General features: G+C 38.5%; 1 long non-coding RNA gene across 1 annotated transcript in view; it reads right to left on the bottom strand.

Annotated features, from left to right (window-relative positions):
• Positions 1–804: 804 nt before the first annotated feature.
• LOC141423066 (uncharacterized) overlaps positions 805–14,259 on the bottom strand; it is a 54,679-nt gene continuing 41,224 nt past the window's right edge. Inside the window, exons 2-4 of the long non-coding RNA XR_012447722.1 lie at positions 8,314–8,474; positions 2,183–2,566; positions 805–1,732 (exon numbers count right to left, since the gene is read on the bottom strand). This is a non-coding gene — a long non-coding RNA (uncharacterized lncRNA). The remainder of the gene's footprint in view (positions 1,733–2,182; positions 2,567–8,313; positions 8,475–14,259) is intronic.

Below are 14,259 nucleotides of genomic sequence, written 5' to 3'. Positions count from 1 at the left end.
GAAAGCAGAGTGAGACTGTAAAGGTTAGGCAATCGCTGGGTCTCATAATTACAGTGCCTTAAATTCAAAAAGGAACAAAAGCCCCACTAAAGTCTAGTTTTCCACAGAGGATAGAGGGGAGAAGATATTTCAGCCCCTGGGATGGAAGCCAGAATTCATTTTAAAACACTCATGATTGAAAGATATGCATTTAGGAGAGGAAAAATACATGGGTCTCTACCATTGCTTCCCAAACTGTGTGAAAAGGGGAATTAATGGATGTTTCCTCAAATGGTCTGTGGTCAGAGAGGTTTGGAAAAACACTATATATGTGATCCCTCTCTCAGAAAACACAATGGCTTTGAGAATACAAAAGTTCTGAGAAGTTATACCATAAAATAGTCTCTGCTTAATCCAGTGTCCAGTGATTCCCAAACCTCTGACTATAGGAATCTTTTTTTTTTTTAATGGTACGGGATTTTGAACTCAGGGTCTACACCTTGAGCCACTCCACCAGGCCCTTTTTTGTGATAGTTTTTTTGAGATAGGGTCTGGCAAACTATTTGCCCAGGCTGGCTTTGAGGCACAATCCTCCTGATCTCTGATCCTCCTTCCTACTGAGTAGCTAGGATTACAGGCATGAGCCACTGGCTCCTTGCTACGAATTTTATTTTTGAGTTTTCTATTAGCATCTCTCAGAATACCACAGAACACAGTTTGGGAAATGTCACATATATATATATATATATAAAACTGAGGGCCTCAAGATTGCTAGGCAAGCACTCTACCACTTGAGCCACACCCCCAGTCCTTTTCACTTTAGTTTGTTTCAGATAGGGTCTGGTACTTATATGTGAGCTAGCCTGAAACCTGGTCTTCCTACCTACATCTCCTGAGTAACAGGGACCACGGCACGTACCACCATTTTTGGCTTGTTTACTGAAATAGGATCTTGCTAACTTCTTGCCCAGGCTGGACTTGAACTGTGATCCTCATATCTCTACCTTCTGAGTGTCTGGGATTATAGATGTGAGCCACTCTTGATAAGGATAGCTCATTTCACCCATACCTGGCTCTCTCTGACTCTCTCCATTGTAATCAATATTCCTTAATTTCAATAATTTGTGAGGAGATCTGTGCACAGGTTTTCATAGTACCAGGCTCTACTCAGAGAGTTTCTATAGTACAGTCCACAAATTTCTGGGCACAGGCCCCAGTGCCATGAATGGGAAGAGGGAGGAATAAGAGAAAGAAGAAATGTCTTTCTTATTTAAGACTTCTCCATCAATGTGTGTTTAATGATGCTAACTTATACTAGAGAATTGTCTTCATTTGGGATCCTCTAGAAGCTGACCTTGAAGCAAGGATTTGAGAGCAAGCAATTTATTTGGAAGATAATCCAAGGAAATACCAGCAAGAGAGTGAGGAAGTGAGTCAAGGAAGGAAAGACAGCCAATAAAAAGTGAATTATTAAGCCAACTACACAGAGGACAACTGTAGCTTAATCCTGTAGGGAAACTCTGGGAAACAGTGTGAAACACACACCTCAGAATTATCCCACCCAAGGGACAAGGTTGCCAGGATATTTATCCATCATTACCCATCATTCATTGTTGAAGGATGCTTCTGGGAGATAGGGCAGTTAATTTTCCAGCACTTCTGAATTGCCATAAATCTTGAGCCTGGTGATATTCCAAGATTCCAGATAAAGTCCTCAAGTATCAAGATGCACATGCTAGCAGTTGGAAGATGTCTGGAAGACATTTAAATGGTAAGGTCTGAGGGATGCTTTAGTGTCTGTCATCTAACTTGGATCCAGATGGAAAAAATCCAAGTTAGAAGGAAGTTCAGTGTACTCCTAGTCTATTATTACCTACTCCAGGTATTTTTATTAGTATATATTAATTGTACAAAAGGGTTTCATTGTGATATTTCCATACATGCATATAATGTACTTTGACTAAATTACTCCCTTCTATTATTCTTTCTTATTTCCCCTCTTTCTTTTAAAAATAATTTTAATAGACTTCATTATTCCATTTTCATACATGCATGTAAAGCCCCCCCTTCACCTTCTCTTTTGCCCTTCTGCTGGTTTGCCCCTCAACAGTCCCTGATTTACATTCATGTCATTTTTATTTTAGGTCTAGAGTCTGCATATGAGAGAAAATTTGTCTTTCTGAGTCTGGTTTATTTTCCTTACCATGGTGATCTTCAATTCCATCCATTTTTTTTGTAAGTGACATAGTTTTATTCTTCTTTCTGACTGAATAATACTCCATTGTGTATATGCAACACGTTTTCTTTTTCCATTCATCAGTTGATGTGCACCTAGATTGATTCCAGTACATTTGAGGTCTAGTCTATGTTCTGTGTGAGCTTGAGTTCATAGTCCAAGGTCAAGAAGATAACTGAGCCAATTGCCTTCTCTTCAATTCCCTGATACAATGGATATCAGACTTTCTTTCTGGCTCCATATCAGTAAGAATTTGTCATTTACAAAGAACGGTTCTTAAGGTCTGAAGATATAGCTCAGTGGTAGGGTGCTTGCCTAGCATGTGCAAGTTCCTCGGTTCAGTCCCCAGCACTGCAAAAACAGAAGAAGAAGGAAAAGAGTCTCCTTAGCAGTTGTTTGAGAAGGTGTTGGGAAGTCACATTCCCTTAGAAGTAGTACTTAAGAATCCACAGAAGGCACAGGATCTATATTTAAAGTATCTATTTACAACTACCTCACTCTCTCACCATACCAAGTCCCTTTTTTTTTTCATTTTTCTTTTATTATTCATATGTGCATACAAGGCTTGGTTCATTTCTCAGCCCTGCCCCCACCCCCTCCCTTACCACCCACTCCGCCCCCTCCCTCTCCCCCCCCCCAATACCCAGCAGAAACTATTTTGCCCTTATTTCTAATTTTGTTGTAGAGATAGTATAAGCAGTAATAGGAAGGAACAAGGGTTTTTGCTAGTTGAGATAAGGACAGCTATACAGGGAGTTGACTCACATTGATTTCCTGTGCGTGTGTGTTACCTTCTAGGTTAATTCTTTTTGATCTAACCTTTTCTCTAGTACCTGTTCCCCTTTTCCTATTGGCCTCAGTTGCTTTAAGGTATCTGCTTTAGTTTCTCTGCATTAAGGGCAACAAATGCTAGCTAGTTTTTTAGGTGTCTTACCTATCCTCACCCCTTCCTTGTGTGCTAAAGCTTTTATCATGTGCTCATAGTCCAATCCCCTTGTTGTGTTTGCCCTTGATCTAATGTCCACATATGAGGGAGAACATACGATTTTTGGTTTTTTGAGCCAGGCTAACCTCACTCAGAATGATGTTCTCCAATTCCATCCATTTACCAGCGAATGATAACATTTCGTTCTTCTTCATGGCTGCATAGAATTCCATTGTGTATAGATATCACATTTTCTTAATTCATTCGTCAGTGCTGGGGCATCTTGGCTGTTTCCATAACTTGGCTATTGTGAATAGTGCCGCAATAAACATGGATGTGCAGGTGCCTCTGGAGTAACAGTCTTTTGGGTATATCCCCAAGAGTGGTATTGCTGGATCAAATGGTAGATCGATGTCCAGCTTTTTAAGTAGCCTCCAAATTTTTTTCCAGAGTGGTTGTACTAGTCTACATTCCCACCAACAGTGTAAGAGGGTTCCTTTTTCCCCGCATCCTCGCCAACACCTGTTGTTGGTGGTGTTGCTGACGATGGCTATTCTAACAGGGGTGAGGTGGAATCTTAGCGTGGTTTTAATTTGCATTTCCTTTATTAGAGATGGTGAGCATTTTTTCATGTGTTTTCTGGCCATTTGAATTTCTTCTTTTGAGAAAGTTCTGTTTAGTTCACGTGCCCATTTCTTTATTGGTTCATTAGTTTTGGGAGAATTTAGTTTTTTAAGTTCCCTGTATATTCTGGTTATCAGTCCTTTGTCTGATGTATAGTTGGCAAATATTTTCTCCCACTCTGTGGGTGTTCTCTTCAGTTTAGAGACCATTTCTTTTGATGAACAGAAGCTTTTTAGTTTTATGAGGTCCCATTTATCTATGCTATCTCTTAGTTGCTGTGCTGCTGGGGTTTCATTGAGAAAATTCTTACCTATACCTACTAACTCCAGAGTATTTCCTACTCTTTCTTATATCAACTTAAGAGTTTGGGGTCTGATATTAAGATCCTTGATCCATTTTGAGTTAATCTTGGTATAGGGTGATATACATGGATCTAGTTTCAGTTTTTTGCAGACTGCTAACCAGTTTTCCCAGCAGTTTTTGTTGAAGAGGCTGCTATTTCTCCATCGTTTATTTTTAGCTCCTTTGTCAAAGATAAGTTGCTTATAGTTGTGTGGCTTCATATCTGGATCCTCTATTCTGTTCCACTGGTCTTCATGTCTGTTTTTGTGCCAGTACATGCTGTTTTTATTGTTATTGCTTTGTAATATAGTTTGAAGTCAGGTATTGTGATACCTCCTGCATTGTTCTTTTGACTGAGTATTGCCTTGGCTATTCATGGCCTCTTGTGTTTCCATATAAATTTAACAGTAGATTTTTCAATCTCTTTAATGAATGTCATTGGAATTTTGATGGGAATTGCATTAAACATGTAGATTACTTTTGGGAGTATCGAGATTTTTACTATGTTGATTCTACCAATCCATGAGCATGGGAGATCGCTCCACTTTCTATAGTCTTCCTCAATCTCTTTCTTCAGAAGTGTATAGTTTTCCTTGTAGAGGTCTTTCACATCTTTTGTTAGGTTTACACCTAGGTATTTGATTTTGTTTGAGGCTATTGTAAATGGAATTGTTTTCATACATTCTTTTTCCATTTGCTCATTGTTAGTGTATAGAAATGCTAATGATTTTTCTATATTGATTTTATATCCTGCTACCTTGCTATAGCTATTGATGATGTGTAGAAGCTTCTGAGTAGAGTTTTTTGGGTCTTTAAGGTATAGGATCATGTCTTCTGCAAATAGGGATATTTTGACAGTTTCTTTACCTATTTGTATTCCTTTTATTCCTTCTTCTTGCCTAATTGCTCTGGCTAGGAATTCCAGTACTATGTTGAATAGGAGTGGAGATAGTGGGCATCCTTGTCTGGTTCCTGATTTTAGAGGGAATGGTTTCAGTTTTTCTCCGTTAAGTATAATGCTGGCTGTAGGTTTGTCATATATAGCTTTTATAATGTTGAGGAACTTTCCTTCTATTCCTAGTTTTCTTAGAGCTTTTATCATGAAATGGTGTTGGATCTTATCAAAGGCTTTTTCTGCATCTTTTTGAGATGATCAAGTGGTTTTTGTCTTTGCTTCTGTTAATGTGGTTTATTACATTTATTGATTTTCGTATGTTGAACCACCCCTGCATCCCTGGGATGAAGCCTACTTGGTGGTGGTGAATAATCTTTTTGATGTGTTGCTGAATTCGGTTTGCCATTATTTTGTTGAGGATTTTTGCATCAATGTTCATTAAGGAGATTGGCCTATAGTTCTCCTTTTTGGAGGTGTCTTTGCCTGGTTTTGGGATAAGTGTAATACTGGCTTCATAAAATGTGTTTGGCAGTTTTCCTTCCCTTTCTATTTCGTGGAACAGTTTAAGGAGGGTTGGTGTCAGTTCTTCTTTAAAGGTCTGATAGAATTCAGCAGAGAATCCATCAGGTCCTGGACTTTTCTTTTTGGGGAGACTCTTGATTGCTGCTTCAGTTTCATTTTGTGTTATAGGTCTATTCAGGTGATTAATTTCCTTTTGGTTCAGTTTTGGATGATCATATGTATCTAGAAATCTGTCCATTTCTTTTAGATTTTCAAATTTATTTGAATATAGGTTCTCAAAGTAGTCTCTGATGATTTCCTGGACTTCCATGGTGTTTGTTGTTATCTCCCCTTTTGCATTCCTAATTCTACTAATTTGGGTTTTTTCTCTGCTCATTTTAGTCAGGTTTGCCAGGGGTCTATCGATCTTGTTTATTTTTTCAAAGAACCAACTTTTTGTTTCATTAATTCTTTGTATGGTTTTTTGGTTTCTATTTTGTTGATTTCAGCTCTTATTTTTATTATTTCTCTCCTTCTATTTGTTTTGGGATTTGCTTGTTCTTGTTTTTCTAGGAGTTTGAGATGTATCATTAGGTCATTGATTTGGGATCTTTCAATCTTTTTAATATATGCACTCATGGCTATAAACTTTCCTCTCAAGACTGCCTTAGCTGTGTCCCATAGGTTCCGGTAGGTTGTGTTTTCATTTTCATTGACTTCCAGGAACTTTTTAATTTCCTCTTTTATTGCATCGATGATCCACTCTTCATTAAGTAATGAGTTATTTAGTTTCCAGCTGTTTGCATGTTTTTTGTCTTTACTTTTGTTGTTGAGTTCTACTTTTACTGCATTGTGGTCAGATAGTATGCACGGTATTATTTCTCTTTTCTTATATTTGCTGAGGCTTGCTTTGTGCCCTAGGATATGATCTATTTTGGAGAAGGTTCCATGGGCTGCTGAGAAGAATGTATATTGTGTAGAGGTTGGATGAAATGTTCTGTAGACATCTACTAGGTCCACTTGATCTATTGCATATTTTAGATCTTGGATTTCTTTATTGAGTTTTTGTTTGCATGACCTATCTATTGATGATAATGGAGTGTTAAAGTCTCCCACAACCACTGTGTTGGCGTTTATATATGCTTTTAGGTCTTTCAGGGTATGTTTGATGAAATTGGGTGCGTTGACATTGGGTGCATACAGATTGATGATTATTATTTCCTTTTGGTCTATTTCCCCTTTTATTAGTATGGAATGTCCTTCTTTATCTCGTTTGATCAATGTAGGTTTGAAGTCTACTTTGTCAGAGATAAGTATTGCTACTCCTGCTTGTTTTCGGGGGCCATTGGCTTCATACCAAGTCCCTTGATGGTAGATATTGTAAGGAGTGATAATTGGAAAGCAAAGTGAACGAATTCCTAGTCAGATGAGCTAAGTCAATATCCTCTGAAATAAGCAACTATTTCAACTAAAGATTTTGCCTCTTTTCTGAACATGAAAACATACAGTGAGGCATCAAGAAAAGTAGTTTTCACTGTGAGCCAAGAATGATTTGATTGTTTCAGGAAGTTAACAAAAGATCAGAGTTCAGGGGAAGCTGCAAGCAAAGCTGTAGATGGATCAACTTAGGGTGGGTCATCATGAGACTATCATCTACCCCTCAGGTAAGTTGCAAGCCAGGTATTTCCCGTCCTGTTTCAAAGGACTGCAACTTTCATATCTCTTTTCCCCAAAAATCTCACCTGTTAAACTCACTCTTTCTCTGAGTTCATCTCTATTATACAATGTTTGCAAACATGGCTAAATTGGGAGTAATAATTTCTGCCAAAGAGATCTTAGTTACTCTGTCTCCACAACGTTCCAAATTATAGGACTTGAATTATGCCTGTGACCTAAAACTCTATTTTATTGGGTTATTGAAAACAAGTTAAAGAGGAGGAAAGGTAGCATTTTGGGAAGGACCAGGAGTAGATAATTCCTCCTACTAAGTTTACATCATATGATTCTCTGACCTTTAATGAAAATATCATTGGTATTTATAATTTTCCCTCCAAGCTCCTAAACATCTTAACTTAAAGCACTTCCTCTTTAGACTGAGCTCTTTGTTGCTGGACACTGCTCCACTTCAAGGAAGGCAGCAACAATACTGCTTTGCTTGACACACTCACCTCTCCAATTTGGAACTCCTCCTTTGTACAGCTACTTTAAAATCAATGGCTTCCACATCATTCACAGCAGTACTAGGGAGACTTAGGAGTGGAAGAGAAGCCTTCAGTATTGTCTGTCTAAGGACCTCCATTCATCCACAATTTGCCTCTGGGATGAGAAAAAATTCAAGCCCTCTTCCCTTCTCCCCACATGCCTCCACTCTGTACCTCAAGATGAGGTCATGTCCACTTGATGGAGAGATTTCACACATGGTGTGGGCACTGTTCAGTGCAGGGTACAGCCCCATTCTTTGGAGCTCTCCTTTCTCCTTCTTCCCTCTTACTACTGAAAAAGGCATCTGATACTCAGTGTTCTTCTTTCCTGCTTGCTCTGGCATCTTATCCCTTGAAGAAAGTCCCCAAACTCAGGCTTGTGCTTGGTGAAAGGAGAGGCATAGATAAGCCTGTGGCCTATGCCATGTGTTTCAGGCCACCTAACAAAGACAGAGGCTCACTAAAGAGCTGCTTTCCTTTATCATGTCCTCTGAGGCAGGCCTTGGGTATTTCCTGAGTTCTCCTGGCCATCTTCTCCCCACCTGCCCCCATGTTGGCTTTAAGCATTTCCAAACATACAGAAAAACTATAGGAATAAAACAAGGAATACCTGTATCCCCTCCTGATTCACCAATGATAACATTTTGCCGCATTTGATTCATCTGTTTGTGTGGGGTGTATTTTGGATTTCTTTGCTTTAAATTGTTCTATACAATATGAAAGTAGTCATAGATTTCATGACACTTTATCTCCAAATGGTTCAGAATCCATCTGCAAGAAAGAGAACATTGTCTGGTTCTTATAAACTTCATAAGCACAATACTATTATCACACTTAAGAAAAGTAATAATTCCAGAATATCAAGTATCCTCAATTGTTCCAATAATGTCTTTTATAGCTGTTCTCAGTTTGGTAAAATATAAGTAACATAAAATTTACCATATTTAAGTACACAATTCAATGGCATTAAGTACATTCACGTAGTCATGCAGCCATCACCACTATTCATTCAACCTTTCCATCTACCTCAACTGAAACTCTGTACTCATTAAAAACTAACTCCACACACATCTTCTCTTCCCACCAACTCTGGAAACCACCATTCTACTTTCTGTCTCTATAAATTTGACAACTCTGGATACTTCATGTAAGTGGAATCATACAATACTTGTCCATTTGTGACTATTTCACTTAGCATAATGTCTTCAAGTTTTGACAATGTTGTAGCATGTGTCAGAATTTTCTTCCTTTTAAAAGCTGAATAATATTATATTGTTTTCCTCTACACATTTTGTTTATCAATTCATCCATTTATGGACCTTACACTGTTTCCACCTTTCATCTATTGTAAATAATGCCATTATGACAAAAGACTTCAAATAGCCAAAGCAATTCTGAGCAAAAAGTCCAATGCTGGAGGCATCACCCGACTTCAAACTATACTACAGAGCCATAACAATAAAAACAGCATGGTAGTGGCACAAAAACAGACAGAAAGACCTATAGGTCAGAATAGAAGATCCAGACATAAATGCACACATCTATACCCAGCTGATCTTCAACAAAGGAGCCCAAAACACATGATGGAGAAAAGAGCCTTTTCAACAAATGCTGCTGGGAAAACTGGATATCTACATGTAGAAGACTGAAACTAGATCCCTGTCTTTCACCCTGTATAAAATCAACTCAAAGTGGATCAAAGACCTTAATATAAGGCTTAAACTTTCAAACAATGCCAAGAAGCAGTAGGAAATACACTGGAACAGATAGGTATAAGGAATGACTTCCTAAACAGAATTCAAAAGGCTCAGCATCTCAGAAAAACAATGAACAAATGGGACTACATCAAACTAAAGAACTTCTGACAAGCAAAGGAAAAAGTCACCAGACTCAAGAGACAGCCCACAGAATGGGAGAAAATCTTTGCCAGCTACTCATCTGATAAAGGACTCATATCCAGAATCTATAGGGAACTCAAAAAAATTCAGCCTCCAAAGAATCAACTCCCCAGTAAAGAAATAGGCACACGAATTAAACAGGGAATTCTCAAAGGAAGAAGTACAAATGGCCTTTAAATACATAAAGAAGTGTTCAACTTACCTGGTTATAAAAGTAATGCAAATCAAAACAACACTTAGATTTCATCTCACCCCAGTTAGAATGGCCATAATCAAGAGTAATAACAACACAAATGCTGGTGAGAATGTGGTAAAACAGGAACCATTTTATACTGCTGGTAGGAATGCAAATTAGTACAACCACTGTGGAAAACAGTATGGAGATTCCTCAAAAAACTAGAGATAGAAATGCCATATGATCCAGTGATACCACTCCTGGGCATCTACTCAAAAGAATATAAGACAGGATACAGTAGAGACACCTGTACACCGATGTTAATCGCAGCATTATTCACAATAGCCAAGCTTTGGAAAAAATCCAGGTGCCCTACAACTGATGAATGGATCAAGAAACTGTGGTATGTATACACAATGGAGTATTACCCAGCCACAAGGAATAATGATGTGGTGTGAAGGTAAATGGATGCATTTGGAGGACATCATGCTAAGTGAAGTAAGCCAGTAGCAGAAACACAATAGCTGCATGTTTTCTCTCATACATGGAAGATCATATACAAACCCAGAAGTAGAACATGTTTGTAACAGTGGAACTACTCTATGGAACTTGGGGAAAGAGAAAGGAAAAGATAATGTATAGAGCATTAGTAATATCACAAACCATAAGATGTAAAGGTAGAGGATATAAGGATGTGTATTGAAAGCTGTTGAAAAACGGGTGGAGGGAGGTAAAGGGGTAAGGGAGAGCAATTCACGGGATTGAACAGTCCAAAGTAAAGCACACCCACAGTGGGCATACATTGAGACACCCCTTTGAATGTCAACTTAAATATTAATGACAAAAACCAGGACTGTAAAATAGGCACAGTGTGTGTGGTAGGGAGGGGGGCATTTGTGGAAGAGGGGATGGTGAAGGAAGGAGACTAAGGTGATGGTATATGGTTGATGGACTCCATATACCTATATGAAACAGAACTAAAAACTTCTTGCAATTGCTTTGGGCGGAGTGGGGTGAGGGCTGAGGGGAGAAACTGTGGGGGAAATGTAAATAATGTCTGATTGGGATTGTCACTTCAAATCTGCCTGCATATAATAAATATATCCTAATAAAAATTTTATTAAAAAAAGATGTGAAAGATAGTCCATGTACTTTATATACTTGTATGAAAATAAAACAAAGAAACATGCTGAAATTGTTTTAAGAAAGTTTTAAGAAGGGAGAAAGGGAGGATGAGGGAAAATAATGGAGAGGTGAACAAAACCAAGGTAAATTGTAAGCATTTATGGAAAGGTCACAATGAAACCCCCCTGTACAACTAATATGTGCTAACAAAAGCTTTAAAAAAATAACGCTGTTATGAGTATAGGTGTGTAGCTATCTTTTTGAGTCCCTGCTTTCAATTCTGTTGGTGTACACCCAGAGGTAGGATGGTTGGATCATGTGGTGGTTCTGTTTAATTTTTTGAAGAATAGTCATACCATCTTCCATAGAAGCGACACCATTTTGCCTTCCCATCAGCAAGGTAGAAGGGTTCTAATTTCTCCACCTCACTAGTACTTACTATTTTCTGTTACTTTCTTTTTTAATAGTAGCCATCCTGGATATGATATCATTGTGGTTTTAATTTATATTTCCTGAATGATTAGTGATGTTAAGCATCTTTTTATGTGTTTATTGGCTACTCCTATATCTTCTCTGAATTTCTATTCAAGTCTTTTGCCCATTTTTAAACACAATTTTTATTTTGGTGTTGTTGAGTTGTAGAAATTCTTTACGTATACTGGATATAAATTGTTCACTAAATATATGTCTTCAAATATTTTCTTCCATCCTATGGTTTGTCTTTTTCTCTCTGTTGATTGCACCCTTTGATGAACACAGCATTTAATCTTGCTGTAGTATAATTTATCTATTTTTTATTGCCTATACTTTTGATGACCAGAAAATTTAAAATTACATGTGACTCACATTGTATGGCTAATGGGGAGTTCTAGCCCAGAAGCTTCATTAGGCGATAGTTAAATGCTTTTGGCAAGAACACTTCATTAGTATTCTTAGCATTCTTCATAGCATCATTGTGATGTTGTATACTTCATAATGCATCACAGCAAGAGGCATACAATATCAGTTTCCTGCTATTAGTGATGTTTAGTTTGTTTAAGTCACCTGATTAAGTGGTGACTACTAGATGTCAAGATTACAAAGTACATTTTCTCTTTGCAATTTCTAATTTGTAAGATGATACTTTGACATCAGTATGCCTTTTTAAATATCATCAAAACTTGACACTGGTTAGCCCGCTCAGAGAAACCAACACTTACAGAGTGATACTAATGATGACCATCAGCAAGGCAGATCCTAAATGCATGACCCTGCTAGGAAGGGCAGTTCAGAAACTCCCTACCTTTGCTGCTTTTCACCTCCTGGAGGCTGCAACGGTCAGGGAACATGGCTTGCTTGCCCTTCTTGCCTTTTCCTCTTTTAGGTGGGACTGTAGTTTAAGCTCAGGACTTTGCTCTGGTAAAGCAAGTGCTGTACCCCTTGAGCAACACCTCCAGCTCATTTTACTTTGGCTGTTTTGGAGATGGGATCTCACAGACTATTTCTTTTGCTGGCCTTGAACCTTAGTCCTCCTGATCTCGGCCTCCAAAGTGACTAGGATTACAGGTGTGAGCCACTGGCACCTGGCCTATTCTCCTTCTTAGTGGCTGTAATTAATCAACTGGGTTATCATTTGGGCCAGTCTTTTCCATTGTAACTGTGCTAAAGCTTACCTAGGCCTCATTTCCTGTCTGGGCAATAACTCAGACTTAGGCTGTAGCCTCTGCCTCTGCATATCTTTTTTCTTTTATTTTATTGAGACATGCTCTTGCTATGTAGCAAAGGCTGGCTGGAATTCATTATCCTCCCACCTCAGCCTCCTGACTGCTGGGATTGCAGGTATGAGCCATAATGTAGCAGGGAGGAGGATCAGAAGAAAACAGATTAGGCCTGAGTCTTGAAAAAGAAGCAGGGAAGTAGGGATGGCATAGCAGAGAGATAAAACCTTAGTAATCTAAACATGAGGAAGGTCACATAGCACTGGGGAGGGGAAAAAGTCACATAGCGCTAGGGTAAAGTAGCTTATAAAATTAACTATAACCATATATGGATTAGACCTTGCTTTTTGCTTCTGTAACCTGCTTGCAAGGGTATATAAGGTGAGACCCCTTTGTTCTCGGGGCACAGCCTGTGTACACAAATCTGCTAAGCCTGTGCTGCCACAATAAAATATTGCTTCCTGCTAAATCACCCCAGTGTCCTGTATCTCAGCTAGCAACTTCCCACAACAATGACTTCCAATTACTTTCCGAGAGTCCCCATGGGAAGTCTCTCATGCACTAAAAAAAACTGTCTCTTGTTTTTCATTTCTTTTCTTTTTTCTGTGACCACAGTGACATCTGTGCCAAGGCTGATGGCTCTTAGAGGAACAAAGCTATAAACTCCCAAGCTGTCAAAGTGGCCCTGTACTCCCCAGAGCGTGAAGCTACTCAAAGACTATGTGAAGTGGAAAAGAGGGTCTTCTTCATCCTCTGTAGGGCAACACCCCCACACCCAGTGCCAAGGAGCCACCTCTATTTGAGCTTCTCTGCCTTACAACATCAGTTGTGAAATCATATCCATTTTTTGCTTGAGTCACTAGAACTTGACTCATTATAAGTTTCTAAGAGAGATATCTGTATCTCCCTTCTGTTCCCCCTTTTCTCCCCAGGTACTTGAGCAAGAATACTTTCCCCCTTCCTTTAAACAAGTCAGGTCCTGGTACCCCTGCCCACTTCTCTTCAGAGATGGCATAGTAGTGAACACAGCTGCCTTCCATTTAGGTTCTCCATGAGACAACAAAAATTTTCTATATTACAACAATATAGAAAGAACTCTTACAACACAATAATAACAATACTACCAATAAAATTTTAAATGAGTAAAGCAAGTGAAGATATATTATACTAAAGAAGATATATGAATGGCCTATGCACATAAGAAAAATTCTTAGCATGGTTAGTTGGTAGTGAGCATAGGCATTGCACAAGACCATGATGAAATACCATTATTTACCCATCAGAATGGCAAGAAATTAAGAAGACCAACCATACAAACCAGAGATGTGATTGTAACCATTGGAACTCTCTCACAATGCTATTGGGAATGTAAAGTGGCACAGTCACTTTGAAAAAAAAGTGTGCCTGTTAACTATAAAATGTTAACTAAACCTGTCAGATGACCCAGCCATTGAACTCCTAAGTGTCTATCCAAAAGGATTAAAGCATGAAGCATATGTCCATACAAAGACTTGCACATGAATAGTTACATAGCAGCTTTAATGAAAACAGTCCCAAACAGAAAACAACTCACATGTCCCTCAACAAGTGAATAGGTAAACAAAATGTCCATAAAATGGAGTACTATTCAACAATAAAAGGAATGAATTATTGCTATGCCA

The sequence above is a fragment of the Castor canadensis genome, chromosome 5 (genome assembly GCF_047511655.1).
Source record: "Castor canadensis chromosome 5, mCasCan1.hap1v2, whole genome shotgun sequence".
NCBI classification, from domain to species: domain Eukaryota; kingdom Metazoa; phylum Chordata; class Mammalia; order Rodentia; family Castoridae; genus Castor; species Castor canadensis.
Note: the sequence above shows the minus strand (reverse complement) of the source record. Positions and strands in the feature narration are given on the sequence as shown.